A 15,719-nucleotide genomic window follows, 5' to 3' on the forward strand; every position below is an offset into this window, starting at 1 on the left:
AAGTATAATTGTTGGCATATTAAAGTGTTTATCGAGTGTAGTGAATAGATTACGCACATTTGCAATGGGTAAATAAGTTCGGGCTCCAGTCCTATGAAGACGTGAGTGTATAATTTTATATTTACTATCCTTTCTTTTTTTTTCTCTTATTATTGGTGTTAATTTACTCAAAAGTGTGTTTTTATTTTGATGTCCCTCGAGATTCATTGGACATCAGTGGTTTTATGTTGAGATATTAGAGGATAATTGGTATTGTGGGTTACACCCTGGAGAGAGAGAGAGAGAGAGAGAGAGAGAGAGAGAGAGAGAGAGAGAGAGAGAGAAGCAGCTGTGCAGATGGTTTGCTGAGTGAAGTGGTTTTCTCTCAAACTTTTTTTTTTTGTCTTCTCTTTATTGTATTTTGTTCCCGGCTCAACCTTGTATTTCATATTAACAGCTGCTCATATGGTGATTTACTGGGCACTGTGCATGTTTATTTTTATCTTTTATTGGGGGATGATTATTATTAAATTTTCTGGATTGGTATTTGTGTGTGCATAAATAAATTAATGTTACTGAGGCCGGGGAAGATCGTAAGGTATAAGGGCTTTCGTAAAGAGATCAAAATTTCTGACACAAGTCGTACGCAGACTCTGCTTCACCAGATTACAAATGTTAGTGCGTGTGTGAGCCCATTCCGTGGGGTTGTGGACAGAGTTCTTTCATAGCTGGTGCAAATCTTTATTGAAGGGGTGAATAATTATTTATTCTTCTAAGTTTTCATTTTATCTTAATAACCTTGCGAGTGCACATATTCCCAATCAAAGGCTTCTTCTTAACCAAAAACTCTTTTCCTATCCCCTACATTTCTCTTCAATTTTCCCAACCATTACTTTACCATTTGCCACTGACATACAATTCTCGATAATCCACAGATGATATAGAGGCATTCACAGTGATCTTATTGCAATCTAATGACTCAAAGGAACACGGGGATATGGTGAGAGATCTAGGAGGGCTATATAAAATCAGGAAAGACACAACTAGCCTTATCGACATAGCTCAAAGCTTTATTACTCAGCGGGAGAATGGATACAAAAATTTAAAACCTCTAAGTGGGTTAACGGGGGTAGTGTCTCACTTGACAATTTACATACACTGATCTATTTTGCGATGTTATTATACGTTGTACCAGACACAATAGTGGATAGTTTTGATGAAAAGATTGAACCTACATCAGACGAAGAATTAATTTATGCCCAAATTCAGAAACATATGTCTAAATGTCCCTGTAGATAGTACATTTTTTAATGGGACCGGCCCGGGAAGTACGGTGCAAAGAAACAGAATTTTCTTTTCCCCGTTTGTGTGCAAAAGTTGAATATAATAGAAGATTGATCGATCAAAGAATGTGTAAGAGTGTGGATCACTTTTGGCAATCTTGTCCATCTCAGATACGGAAAGATGTGAGACCTACACCTCAAAATTCTGGGAGTTATAATACAAGAACTTCCCAGGCAGGTCACTTAAGAGGGCAAATGGATCGGCGAAATTTTTTGGAAGGCCGATCAACAAAAAGGGTACAGATGATTTGTACGTGCCATTGTGGTCTCGTGGGGGACGCCCCAGAGCCCAGGTCTATAGTTTATGGAACAGTGGAGGATGTTGATATCCCGGTATTTATTGATACTGGTGCGAGTATCAACCGGATGGATTATAATTGTATCAATCCATGCTCTTATTACCCTTTGAAACTCTCAACGGAGACGGTGTGTGATGTGCAAGCCCATAGATTAAACCCCCTGGGTTGTGCTCGGATACGGTTTACTCTCGGTGATAGTGTTAATAGAACTATTTTTGGTTATGAAAGGGGTTGCGTTGGGCAACAGACTTTTGCTGGGTCATCCTGCATGTAGGGGACACAAGATTTCAACCCATGCGGGTGTTAATGGTATAACGGTTGGAATACCTGGTGTTTTTCTTCCTTATGAGGATGTGATTAGAGCTGAGGATATGGAGATTATTGAAAAAGGAGATGCATTTGGCGGTGCTAATGGTGATTATCAAAACCCACACTGATGATGCGGGGAATAACTGCGGTGATGTGAAGCAAGATATTGGAGGCCACGGTGGTAACAATTCTGGTGAATGTGGAAATGCGATTGTGGGTGGTGATACTGTACTAATATTGATATTATTACTGATGCTAACAATGGGGTGGATGTAATGAGAAGCGCGGGTGGTGATGTTTATGGGATCGTGGAACGGGGAGGTACTAACCACAAATATAAATGTGTTTTATCAGAGGATGTTGTTTTAATGCCAGGTTCAAAGACTATGGTTAAAGTCCAGTTGAGGTAAGTGAGAAAGCCTGTGGATGGTATCATTTGCAGCTATGGCTCACCCGAGGTTTTATTGACCCACAATGGCAGAGAATTTGTAAACAAAGCTTTAGAAAGTTTGGCAGAAGTCATGGGGATACAGAAAGTAACAATTATTCCATACAGACCTGAAGCTAATGGGTTGTGTGAACGAGCAAACAAGAAAGTGCTCAAAGCTCTCGGGAATATTGTAGGTGGTAATGATAAAAACTGGATAGATATATTGATGTTGTTAGACATAATATTAACACTATGGTTAGTGATTCCATTTAAATGTCTCCATTTGAAGCTTTGTTTGGTTGCCCAGCACGAGGCACATTTGATCTGTTAACTATACCTCATCATGGGGAAGATACAATCGAAGCATTGATATCTACAGCGAGAGAGAGACATGCTTGTCTCAGCCGTAATATCAAGGCCAGGACTCGAGAAATGGTAGAAAGAAGTAATAGCAGAACATCTGATCCTAAGATCAATGTTGGAGACATGGTATTTCTGAAAATCAACGTGAGAAATGAACTAAATTACAAATTGGATCCAAAATTTGAGGGTCCTTTTAGAGTCATTGAGCAAAAGACTGGAAACAGATTTGTAGTCTTAGTGAAAAAAACAGGTCGGTCGAAATTAAAACTGTATCAAAACTGAAAAGAGTTGGTTGTGGTAACTAATATAATGTCGTGCAGTTGCATTTTTTTTCTGTTTTTTGCAAATTGATGGTGAAATGTGTTTAATGTTTGTTTTCTCTTTCATTTCTTCTACTATTTTTCTTATTATGCGCAAACTGCGGCGTTTTGGCGTAAGAACCAGAGGTAATTATTTCACGTGAAAAATCGGGTTGAAAATATGGGAAATTTCTGTTAAGCTGAGAAATATTATGACAAGCCCGTGGTGGTTCCTGTGTGTATGGGTTTATTGGGGCTGAATTTTTGCAGCTTTTTGGGCGGTGGATTTTTGGGGCTGAATTTTTGCAGCTTTTTGGTTGTGACTGATTTTTGGTGCTGAATTTTTTTTGTGGCTATAATCTTTGGCGGTGGATTTTTTTTTGTGGTTATAATTTTTTCGGCGGTGATCTGTGGTTTTATGAGCTGAGAGGGGGGTTATTGTAGTCCTTTAGGTTTTATGGGTCCCTGTGAAGAGGTTGTGTTTTTATATTCATTCACCAGTGGTTATATTTGGCGGTATATAATGGTTGAATTGTGGTTTTCTGTGGTTTATATCCTGACGAGGTGGTTATGCGGTTTTATATAATTGGGCTGTATCATGAATGAGTTATGTTTTCGAGGACAATTTTTGGGTACCTTTGTGGATGTCCTAGGGGTAATTTTGTGACATATGGGTATATAGTATCAGTATAGAATATTTGGCCCATTTAGAGGAATAATGATTTATGAGGTTGCAAGTCTGACTAGACAAGTCTATAGTGCGATTTGAGTGCATGAGATATTCACAGGTGGATTAATGCTGATGATGCTGTGATGAGACCGGTAGCTGATTTTTCCTTTTGGAGTTGATTACTCGCAGATTTGCACTGTTTCCAGGAATGTCCATTATGACATTCCATGGGGATGTATGTGAGGGGTCAATTCCGGTCAATGGGATATGTTGCGGCTGCAAATTCTGTAATGATACATACTGCGTTTATTTGGAAAAGCGCTGGATTATATGTTTTTTTCTCTCCGTGTACATTTTGTAATGAGGAAAGTTCAATTATTATTATTATTTTTTTCTTTTACTCTGAGGGATGTTTGTAATCGGAGTTAAGCTTTACATAGCATTTCTATTATAGACAGGAGGTATAATTTATCGAGGTATACGTGTCAGATAGAAGGGGTATTCAGCATTATATTTCATGGAGGTTAATTATATAAGCAGTACAGGGGTTTTGCTGTATAGACATTATGGGAATAATTGACTATGAAATTGGGTATATAAGTTAATGACAGATTCGTGTGGTAAAGCAATACTTTAGTTATTCTATGATCATGTAGACTTTTTCAAATATGGACACACAATGACTTTAGAGAATTCCCAACTTCATGCGATGGTGACCACGGAAACAGCTTGGTTCTACAGTACCAGAGGTCGAATCTACACACGAGCGGCGAGGTTATGGATCGCCTTTGCATTGGATGGGATGTCGTTGGTGGATCGTCTCAGGATATATTCTGGGACAAATCAGGAGTCTACAATCTTCAACAAGGCGGGTGCGTGACGCACTTGCTCTGAAGTCACGGGATACATCCTTGACAACAAGTTGGTGGTTACAATTCCTTCACCAGAAGACATTGAATCTACAGTTCGGCGATGAAGGGGGTGTTGGATACACTTACAGGGGTCGAAGACACTGAATAATGGCGCATGCTGAATTGTTTCAAGATGGTTCATGTGCTCAGTCTGGGTCTACAATTATTCGACAAAGGTGTTCGTGAAAACTTACATGGAACCACAAGGCGGTTCAAGTTCCGCCTATCTTGGAGATGGTTATGATCCCACAGTTAGAGGATAGTGATGGGGAATAATTCTTCTTCGACGAACGCTGCACAGCTCCAGTGATTGCGGTTATAGTCGAAATATGTGTTATAAGGGCTATCTTGCAAACATTATGAACCAATATATACCAGTTGCTGATATGGTGTGCGACGGGAATGCACAAAAGACATTGGTGGCTGAGCCATCTTAAAAGGTGTGGTAGTGAATTGTTAATCTCAGCTTTTTCCGGTTAGAGACAACGGCGCTTAGTGATAAGTGCTTGGCTCCTCGAAGAATGCTGAAATGAAAATCTGTCAGGAATGGTGACCATGCAACATGAGGTTGACGACACCTCAGAAATCACATGATTGGTTCATGCGGCGCACCTGGTTGCTTAGGCACTCCGCAAGGCGGTCTGTGTGTGTGTTCGTAGTGTGTGGTGTATGGGCATTAGTGATAAGGGATGCAAAGAAGAGGGGACACTTTTTGATTGCTTTTGTTGCTAAGCAGAGCACACTTGGAGGAGGTTCGAGGACACCCATCACAAGGTAGAGTAATAAGAGACCTTGGAAAAGTTAGTCTTTGAAGTGAAAAGAGAAAGAGAAGTGCAGTGTGTACACGATCATTTTAATTAACTTTCACATGTTGGAGTGATGCAATAAATATGTCTCTTTATTTCAGATGGGTTCATGGCACCATATAAGAGAATGGGTTCTCTAAAGACTTTAATGACCATTTTAATGGCGTAGTTAATCAGACAGTGAATTTTAGGGGGAGTGTTACTTAAACCTAGTTCAGGAGAGGAGGATGACAGCTACGGTTTTTTTGGGGGGGTCAGACTTTATTCTTTTTGCTTCATTTTTTATATTCATTTTGTTCCATTTAATGTTTAGCTAAATTGGGAAATAAAAAATATATTTTTGTATCTACGAGGATTCATTTGCCCAGTTTGCATTTTTAGCTCATGCAGAATGATAAGCAACGAAGAGAGATAAGGGAGCTGCCTGTTTGTTTAATTTATTTAAACGAGTGTCATTTGGTCCTAAAAGCTCGTTTATATATGCATATACAAGTGTGTGTACAAGTGTGTGAATGTCTGTATATAAGTGTGCACATACATACAATGTATGGTGTGTATGAGTTTGCTTATCTATATTTATGCGTGTGAATGCATTTTATAGATAGCTAACCACCACTAATCCAACTGAAATGACGGTATGAGGTATCAGGATTAGTGTTATTTTTAACCATTTTTCAGAATAGCTAGTTTTAACAGTGCATTTAACGGCCTTCCATTATTTTAACTTTTCCCTTCAATGAAATATATTCTATTTTTTATGAAACATTATATGAATATGAAAAAGAGAGATATTGAATGAGAAAAAGAAACGTGTAAATAACAATTCTCTGAAAATACTTTACTGGCAGTTTCGTATTACTTATTATCACTTAACTGTAACTCGTTTTGGATACTAAGGTCAAGCGTTGATTAATATAAATATTGATCAACAATTGTATTTAGTTTCTATATTGAAATTACAGAGCTTAAAAGGAATTGTAAATTTTTAAAATTTGTGTAGCTAGAATATTAAATTATTATAAAATGACGATATTAGGAATCGTACTAAAGCTAAATAAGGTAACAGAATAGAACCTTAGCGCGCAATACTTGTCCATCGTTGCCCAAATAGTTGCACTTAGCCAAATGCAAACTTGTCCACTCGCAACAGCATTTTACCCGGAATTTATTCAGAGGCATTACATTTTGCAAATTTGTCTTTTCTCGACTAAAATTTTAATGCAAATATTTTCCAACTTCGAAATGTGAACCTTTGAAAACAGAAAGAAATGGGAACTATGACATGCTGTATTTTCATAATGAGAACCCGATAGTTTTTCGGAGCCCATTGAGAAATTGGTCGGGTTTTATTCATTAATTTTTTTTAAAAATCACAACAGTTAAAATCAACAAAACTTTTTCCACTTTACTTAAATCTGTGTTCATATTTAGTTTGCTTTAATTAACTTTATGCTAGTGACACAATATTATTAAATAAAGTATTGTTATATTGTCTCATTCATTCATTTTATCAGATACCAGGCTATTATAAACGTATTGAAACCAATTTTATTTTTGATTTGAAAGACAAGTCCAAAAGGAATTCATTAGGCCAAAGATGGACCAAGCTGGGGATTCTGTTAGTATTACTTCGAAAAGGAGTGTGTAAAACGGGAATGGGGACAAGGAATGTTAATAGGGATAGGAAGATTAGAAGCATTTGATTTGTAAAGATGTTTGGAAGCAAATTTAATTGATTAGGGCTGGAAGAGAACTGTGAGTCACAGAATAGGTAAAGCCAACGCGTTAGGTGCATGTTTGCAAACTATTTGCGAGAAAATTTAAATATCTGTTGATGTGTGAATTTTAATGCAAATGAAAGCAAAGTTGCTGAAACAGTTATGGATTGGTTTATGAATGATTTGCTGTAAATAGTATGAGTGTTGCTTAATTAGGGAATAATTCAGAAGTGTTTCGAAGAAGGAAAGGAATATCCAAATAGTGCTGAATACATGTCATAGTAGAGGCATTTTAGTGGTGAGGCCCTCAGATTCAGTAGTTGAGAATAGGCTAGATATTAGCGCATGGCATATTATATGTAGATAATCTGCATGCTTCCAGTATAAGTTCATAAGGTAACAAATAATGTGGAAGTTTTCTGTACATTACAAACAGGCGTGTTCTTCTGAAACCGTAACTTTTAGCTATGGAACTGACGATTGCATTCAGTATGGGCATACAACTATTTTGCCGATATATGTTCAGAACCTGTAGAAAACGTGGACGTTACGGAAACCAGTTTGTAGTCGACAGGGCTAGATCTGCCATAGCCACATTTGTATAATAGAGGAAAGTTACCAGCAATCCATGTTCAAAAAGAGCCTTCTCTAACTAATTACCAAAACAGATAAATAAAATAAAAATAACAGACAACTTAGCAGCTAGGTAATCAGCAGTTTTCAATAAAAGAAAATAAGGAAGAAATGCCATTCTGCGTCTAAACTTTTATATGCATCAAATTCAAGTAAATGATTCGTAATGTAACAGTACCTTAAAGCTAAACTAGTCATTTTGTCTTCAGCAAAACAGGAATGAGTCCGTGCATATTGCTTAAAAGGGTTGCCCTTTCCATTTGGCAGTGAGTGACATAGCTATCCGGTCTAGGCAGTGCTAAACTTATTTAGTCTAAAAATAAGCATGTCTACAATCTTCAGTGAACCAAGCTTTGCTATGTGATAGTGACAAAAATTCCATTTAGAAGAAATATAGCCTCAACTTATACAGCTGTGGCCAGTTCCAAATAGGGGAAAAAAGTACTGGACATAACTTCAGAAGAATTCGTAAAAACTATATAGATTCAAGCAATTGCCTATGGTGAGTGCTGAAATTGCATCGAGTCCTTACGCTCATCTTCCTGTTTCTTAGCCATGATATGACAAGACAGGGAAATAAAAAAAAAATATATCATTAAAGTCTGGATTGTGATAAATGTAACACAAGTAAAAGTTGTCATGCTAGCAACAATTTTTTATAACTCAAATTTCTTGGCCCCAACATTCATAACAGGTTTCATGATAACCTGGGTACTCATTCCTAATATACAGTGCCCTTGCGTCAGAAATTACATAACGTTTAAGAAGTGTTCGTTTCTTAGAGCCTGGGATGAGGAGCTCGATTGTGTGCCTCATTTGAGAAATGAATAAAACCTGCTGTCTGGAGACCACCTCAGGCTCAATAATATTCCTATGTATACTCGGTTTATTTTCCATCTGTCCACCCGCCTGTGGCGTTCGCGCATGGTAACACTGCGTCCCGGGCTTTAAATAGTTACGCCGTGTGTAAGTTTTAGGTAAATGAAAGAATATCTGGGTGTACATTTGCAACTGAAAAGTGTTTTAATAACAGCAGGCATTTAATTAAAGCTTTGAACGCAGTGTTACCATGTGCGAGCACCACAGGCAGGTGGACAGATGGAAAAAACCGAGTATAGTCAACGAATATTGTAGTACGTCAAACAATTACAGGTGAGATTTAGTATACGGATCTAACCTTAAGAATAAAATTAAATAAGTGTTACAGCATTCATATGAAAAAGAGACAATATCCATATGTGACAAAAATATAGTTACAAAAGTTTAGTAATGTTGGTTGGTCCTCGTTTTAGATTAAGGAAAATAGAAGAAAATACAAAGAACCTCTTGGTGCTTGAATGAATTACTTGTCATCTATAAACATTAGTCATATACTATATCAAAGAGAGTACAAAAAGTTTCATGCATATGCATAATTCTTATGACAGGTAAATATTCATTTTGAATTCTCTTTAAGGGCAAATTGATTTATTTACAGATACTTTGAAGAAAAGGAAAAGCATATCAGAATAGTTAGCGCAGATTCATATAATATAGTATTATACAGAACTGATAGGGACAACGTATGATGGTTGGGGAAAGTTATTCACTAGCATATAAAATCTTTTATAGCTTTTGAATACCACGAAGGATAGTTCACCCACGTAAACTTATGATGATATATGAGTAAGGAGATCATATTAGAATTTTAGCCCTCTATTTGTAGGTTGGTCTGTCCATCTGTTAGTTGTTTATCTCTCATGCCTTGTTATCAAACTCTTACTCTTACACAGTTTGAAAGATTTCAGTGCATAGGAGAAGATCGTCCATATTTTCTGTCTGCCTTTTAGTTATACTTACCTTGTTTTTTATTGATTATGTTAGGACTTTGACAAAGAATGAGATTATATGTCTTTTACCATTGATTCTGTACACCGTTGCCGCAGCCATAACTGTTGAATATATGAGATAGATAATAGGCGTTTGGCAAGGATTGTATCCTTGACTGTGACATTAAAAATAGCTGCCATGTGGTGCATTCGTGTATCAAAATGACATATTATTGAAAGAGAATCAGTCATTGATCATCTGTCTTTGGAGTAACTTGAGTAGTATCTACATTCTAACAGTGAAAATGTTCGTAGAGAGAAGTAGGTTGAGAGTGTGTGCATGCTTTAACAATACTGTTAGAACGATTGTTCTTTCAGACATATGTGTTTGTTATTTACATTTTACTTCTCTGATATCTACAGTGTTTTATGGTTTATGGACTCCAGAAACCTGAATAGCCATATGAGTATTTACATTTAGTGAGGGTTGTTTGTTAACTATGAAGCCTTCCTTTATCCTTATATCTAAATTTTAAAGCATTGGTGTTGTTTGTGATATTCTTGTCTTTTCTGGTGTTGCTTAGGGGAGCTGATATACTCAGTAGGTTTTGTGTTATCTGGGAATGAGCTCTGTAAACTTTAGCTCAGATTGTATTCTGCTGTAATAGGTAATGCAGAGTTGGAGGAGCTTCTTTAGGGAAAGTAGAATAGGCATGTGTTCCAAAAATGTTAAATATTGGCTCAGTTTGAACAATTCAGATCTTATGGTAAAAATACCATACCACAGCATTTAGAAACACAGGACGAGTTATTCAAGGTTTAAATGGTTTTGCAAAGGACCTTTGAATTAAGCTCGAATCATGAGCATTATCTTAGAAATATCTTATGAATGGTTTCACCTCTGTTGGGTAAGGATTAGCCTGACAAGGCCATGTCTTTTTGACGGAGCACTGAGCACTCACGCCTGGAGATTTTTTTAACTTTTACACTTACTCTCTTTTCTCCTATCTGTGGCCCACAAGGGTCGACTAATAACCAAAAGAAGCCATACTGAATCTGATTTTCTTCTTGTAAGGTTCTAGAGTTGATCATAAGTCCCTGAGAGTGTGAGCTGAGTGGTCACTTACCACTGTGTTAGAATTCTCATTATAAGACATGACACCAGATTTGTTTGATAAAACACGTGATGTTATTTTGTTGGAAAAGCTTTGAGACCTGCGCCTTTATTATTACTAATATGATGGTGCTGTTTGTTTACCATGTAAATCATGTTCCTTGTTATCAAGGCCTTGCTTCCAAAGCTGTTGATCATTTCATTACTTGTAACCTAGATATTACTGCGATGTCTCTTTCTCTCCTGGGTCATTTGACACTTGCCATTTATTAATTCACAGCTATTGTTTCACTTAATATTTATAATTATTGGTTCTAGAACGTTGATGCATGAACCTTTTCCTCGGTCACCTTTTAGAAGAGGAATTGTTGGTTTAGAGGCCCTACTCTGAGCCTGCAACTGTTCATATTCATTACTCCCAAGTTTAACATCTCAGACTTTTTGACTGACTAAACTCGTTTTTTTCCATCTGTCCACCCGCCTGTGGTGCTCGCGCATGGTAACACTGCGTCCCGGGCTTAAAATAGTTACACAATGTGTAAGTTGTAGGTAAATAAAAGGATATCTGGGCGTACATTTGCAACTGAAAAGTGTTTTAATAGAATATTAACGGTGTAATTTACATCCAGTAAATTACTAAAATACTTTCCAGTTGCAAATGTGCACCCAGATATCCTTTTATTTGACTAAAACTTTACCCATAACGTAACTATTTAAAGGCCGGGACGCAGTGTTACCATGCGCGAGTACCAAAGCGGGTTGGACAGATGGAAAAAAACAGAGTATAGTCATGGGTACGAATTACAGGCATCTGCTACCTGCTGAAACAGAAGCCTCTGTTTCTGTTTTTAGAAATTGAAAGGAGAAAATGTCATAACCTCGAGAGGAAATGCATTGTTCAGATACATATATATTCTCTAATTGAAGCTCTGATTTCTCTGCTACGTATGTTAGGTGATTCACCGGCCTCTGTTATACTTCTCTTTACGCTTCCACCTTTTAATTCATTTTTTAACTCATAAATTGTATGGGGTCCTTGCTTAAAGTTCAACAGTTGATTTTCCAGAGATTGTTTCCTAAAGAAATTGTGGATTTGATTGCTCGTAAAATTTATCTTCTCTTTTCTGCCTTATGTTTCCTCTTAAAGGTAGGCGCTGAATCACACACACACACACACACACACACACACACACACAGAGAGAGAGAGAGAGAGAGAGAGAGAGAGAGAGAGAGAGAGAGAGAGAGAGAGAGAGAACTCTTTTTCCGCTGAGATAGGGAGTGGGCCCGAATTACTTTTTGGATCGATGTTTTACATTTGATCGTCTGGGATAAGTATAAAATAGGAGCCCATCAAGGAGAGAAACAATGCTGTGCAGAAAGTGGGATAAATCACTGAAGTAGATGGAAAATGCGTTCAAATCAGGGGAGGTATAGTGCTTAAAAAGCGTCCACGACCTACAGTAGAAATATATGACAATTATGGGTTTATTTCACAGACAAATCGCCTTTTACGTCGGCAGTGATGATTGGAAGAAATCTCATTCTTGAATAACACTGCGGGAAGATTATTCCTTAGAAGAAATTAATCTAACTATGCACACTTAAGTTATATAAAAACGATTTTATTAATAATTTAGGGTAATCAGTGCTGAGAACACAATTTACAGGAAATTTTCATAGCAAATAAGTGTCTGTATATACTTTTCCTAGCAGTTAACGGTTCTTCGCTTGTTAAGTATATTTATCATTACCCATTAATTTGTGAACTGTCGTTTTCTCTTTCATTCATTCACAGTAAATTTAATAAAATGTCTACACCATTTTCCATTGACTATTCTTAGCATAACTGCTGGGACATGTCACAGGTAGACATTGTTATCATTTTCAAAATTTTCACAACGCAGTTTCATTTCCATACTTTATTAAAAATTATTACAATCTTTGATTCACACAACTATACCCATAATATTCTCTCTCTCTCTCTCTCTCTCTCTCTCTCTCTCTCTCTCTCTCTCTCTCTCTCTCTCTCTCTCTCTCTCTCCAGATCACAATTCACACTATATATCCTTGGTATTCTCCACACTGCTTCACTATCAATCCTTTCATATATCATTTCAAGTGCCACGTATGGCACATGCAATCTATTCCCTAACAAACCTTTTGTACAATTGTTTCATAAAAATGCTTTCCTGCCATACCTGAAATCTCATAGATCTCATAGGTTTTCTGTGGTACAACCTTACATCCATTTCACTTGTACTGCAAGCTTATGCATTCGTTTCCAAAATGTAAAAACAATGTATTTTTTGTGTAAGCAAGCGGTGTGTTTTTTCCATTTTTGATAAAAAAAATTCTCCGTTTCGTATAGGTAAAATATTTTATTATTCTTAACGCTTTAGACAACTACTTTGAAAGTATAGTTATGTTATACGCCAGTTATATTAAGACTTGAATGTTGATTTTTCCTTGAACATATCAGAAAAAAGCCACTGGATTCATATAATCTCACTGGTCATTTTTACACTGGCTTTGCTTGTAATAAATGATTGTTAATCTTAAGATATTTTCTTTATCTGTCTAATTATGGTTTACGTACTTGAAATGTCTGAAGCAAGAGTCTGATCTTGTAAAATTTATATGGCTGAATCTACCTTGAAGGCAGATTTTTTTTTTAGTAAGGTTTAGTAGAATATTTATAGCTAAGATAATTTTATACTACAGTTCGAATATCAGTTGATTGAACGTTTTATGCAGCTGGTGTTATTTCATATTACATAGTGCATTTTGCATCCGTCTTTTAAATGAATCAAAAAGTAGACTTAACATACAGTCAGTCTTAACGGGTAGAAAAGAGAATTGAACTAAATCAACATTAAGATTCAATGGAAAAGTTATTCGGAAAAACATTTAATTATATCTAATGATCTTATCTAACTTTCAAAAATTTTCTTCCTGTGTTCTACGTTGAACATGGTTACTACATTATTTTATCTCTAGCATAAGCAAGTAAGCAGTTAAGAATTTCATAACTAATGAAAGAGAAACGAATAATATATTTAAGGTTATTTTGGTTATGTTTGTAAATCTCAAATGGTATTACTAGATTTCTTGAGACTTGAAACTGATTGACACTCTTGTACCTCTTGTTGTTTTTTTAAGCTTATATTGATTATTATGTCGTCATAAGTTGTCACTTGGCCCAACGGCTTATGTTTTGGCGGTGCATGTCATGTCCCTGGTCACCCGTGCAAGTACATACTGACGATATCTAAAACTACTTATAGCTTTGTAGCAGAAGAGATCTTCAGCAGCAAGTCATACCCCTCCACACACTGCGCCATTCACTTGTATCTTGCAAACACACTCTCGCCTCACTCTATCCCTCCACCTATTCCTTTCTAAGTCTTTTACTTCTCCATTATCTCAACAATCGATTTGCATGCTGTTTTCACCAACCTGTCATCCTCTTATCCGTACACATCACCAAAACATCTAAAAAAAATACTGATCACCTTTTAATCTAAGCTAAACATTTGCCACTCCTACATTATCTCGCCATTTCTCACCATGTGAATTATTCTCATACAACAAACAAACCAAAATATATGTTAATTTAACCAGACCACTGAGCTGATTAACAGCTCTCCTAGGGCTGGGCCGAAGGATTAGATATTTTTACGTGGCTAGGAACCAATTGGGTACCTAGCAACGGGATCTACAGCTTTTTGTGGGATCCGAACCACTTTATATCGAGAAATGAATTTCTAATCACAGAAATAAATTCCTCTGATTCCACGTTGGCAGAGCGGGGAATCGAACTCGCGACTACCGAATCGGTAGGCGAACACGCAACCCACTCGTCCAACGGGGAACTTGTCATACAACAAATACTATGTAAACAATTCATCTATACAGCTTTCGTTTTCTTTCTTTAATTTGCTCTCAGCATCTATGCTTCACTTTCGTGTTGAAGAGCCAGTTCAGCAATCATGTCATACATTCCTGCCTTAGCTTCCCTACACTACAGTTTCCTTCTAATTTTATTCACACGTCTTTTTCCTTTTCCTGCAACACTTGCTCACTGACTAATCTCTTTTCTGATTTTACCACCATGTGAAGCACCAACTCCCAAATACTATCAAAATTCTAATCCCCGTAGGGGGATAGTGCCATCAGTGCACTTCGCGCGGTGCACTGTAGACCGTACTAAAGGTTCTTTGCAGTGTCCCTTCGGCCCTTAGCGACAACCCCTTTCACTCCTTTTACTGTATCTCCGTTTATATTCTCTTTCTTCCATCTTACTTGCCACCCTCTCCTATCAATTGTTTCGTAGTGCAATTGCAAGGTTTTCCTCTTATTACACCTTAGGAATGTTTTTACTGTCAACATCCGTTTCAGCGCTGAATGGTCTTTGGCCTAAATTTTATATTCAGATTCCAATAAAAATCTAATGCAGCCATTCTCTCATACTCCATAATAACATTCACGGTAGCATAATCTTGGTTTCTATTAGCCTTCAAGATTACTCATGACTTTATCCTCTTGTAAAATCATTCAAACTCTTTCTTCTCTGCAGTTTTTCTTCACTATCCCAATCAGTACTGCATCATCTGCAAACATCAGCCATACCACAATCCATTCACGGCTCATCTTCTTATTCCTCAATTTAGCACCTACTGTTCCTTCTCTGGCCTTTTGCACCACACCATCCTTATGAGTATGAAACAGCCATGGAAACACAACACAATCTTCCCTCAGCCTCATTTTTTACACCATATCAGCCACTTTTCGTCTTGCAACCTTTTAACACATGCTTGTTTCACTTACATCGCAAAAACTTCATATCACTCAAAGCTGTGTACTCTGCAATGCTTCCACAACACCTCTATTAGTTTTATATGGGCTTTACTAGGTCCATACGAGCCATACATTCGGTTTCCCCTTAATTTCAACCTTCTCCCTTAACTGTTTCATGTCTAAACCCACACCGTCCGTCCCCTATCATGCCTTCTGTCACCTGGCTTACTGTCTCAGTTA

Source organism: Macrobrachium nipponense, chromosome 16, assembly GCF_015104395.2.
Source record: "Macrobrachium nipponense isolate FS-2020 chromosome 16, ASM1510439v2, whole genome shotgun sequence".
Lineage (NCBI taxonomy): Eukaryota > Metazoa > Arthropoda > Malacostraca > Decapoda > Palaemonidae > Macrobrachium > Macrobrachium nipponense.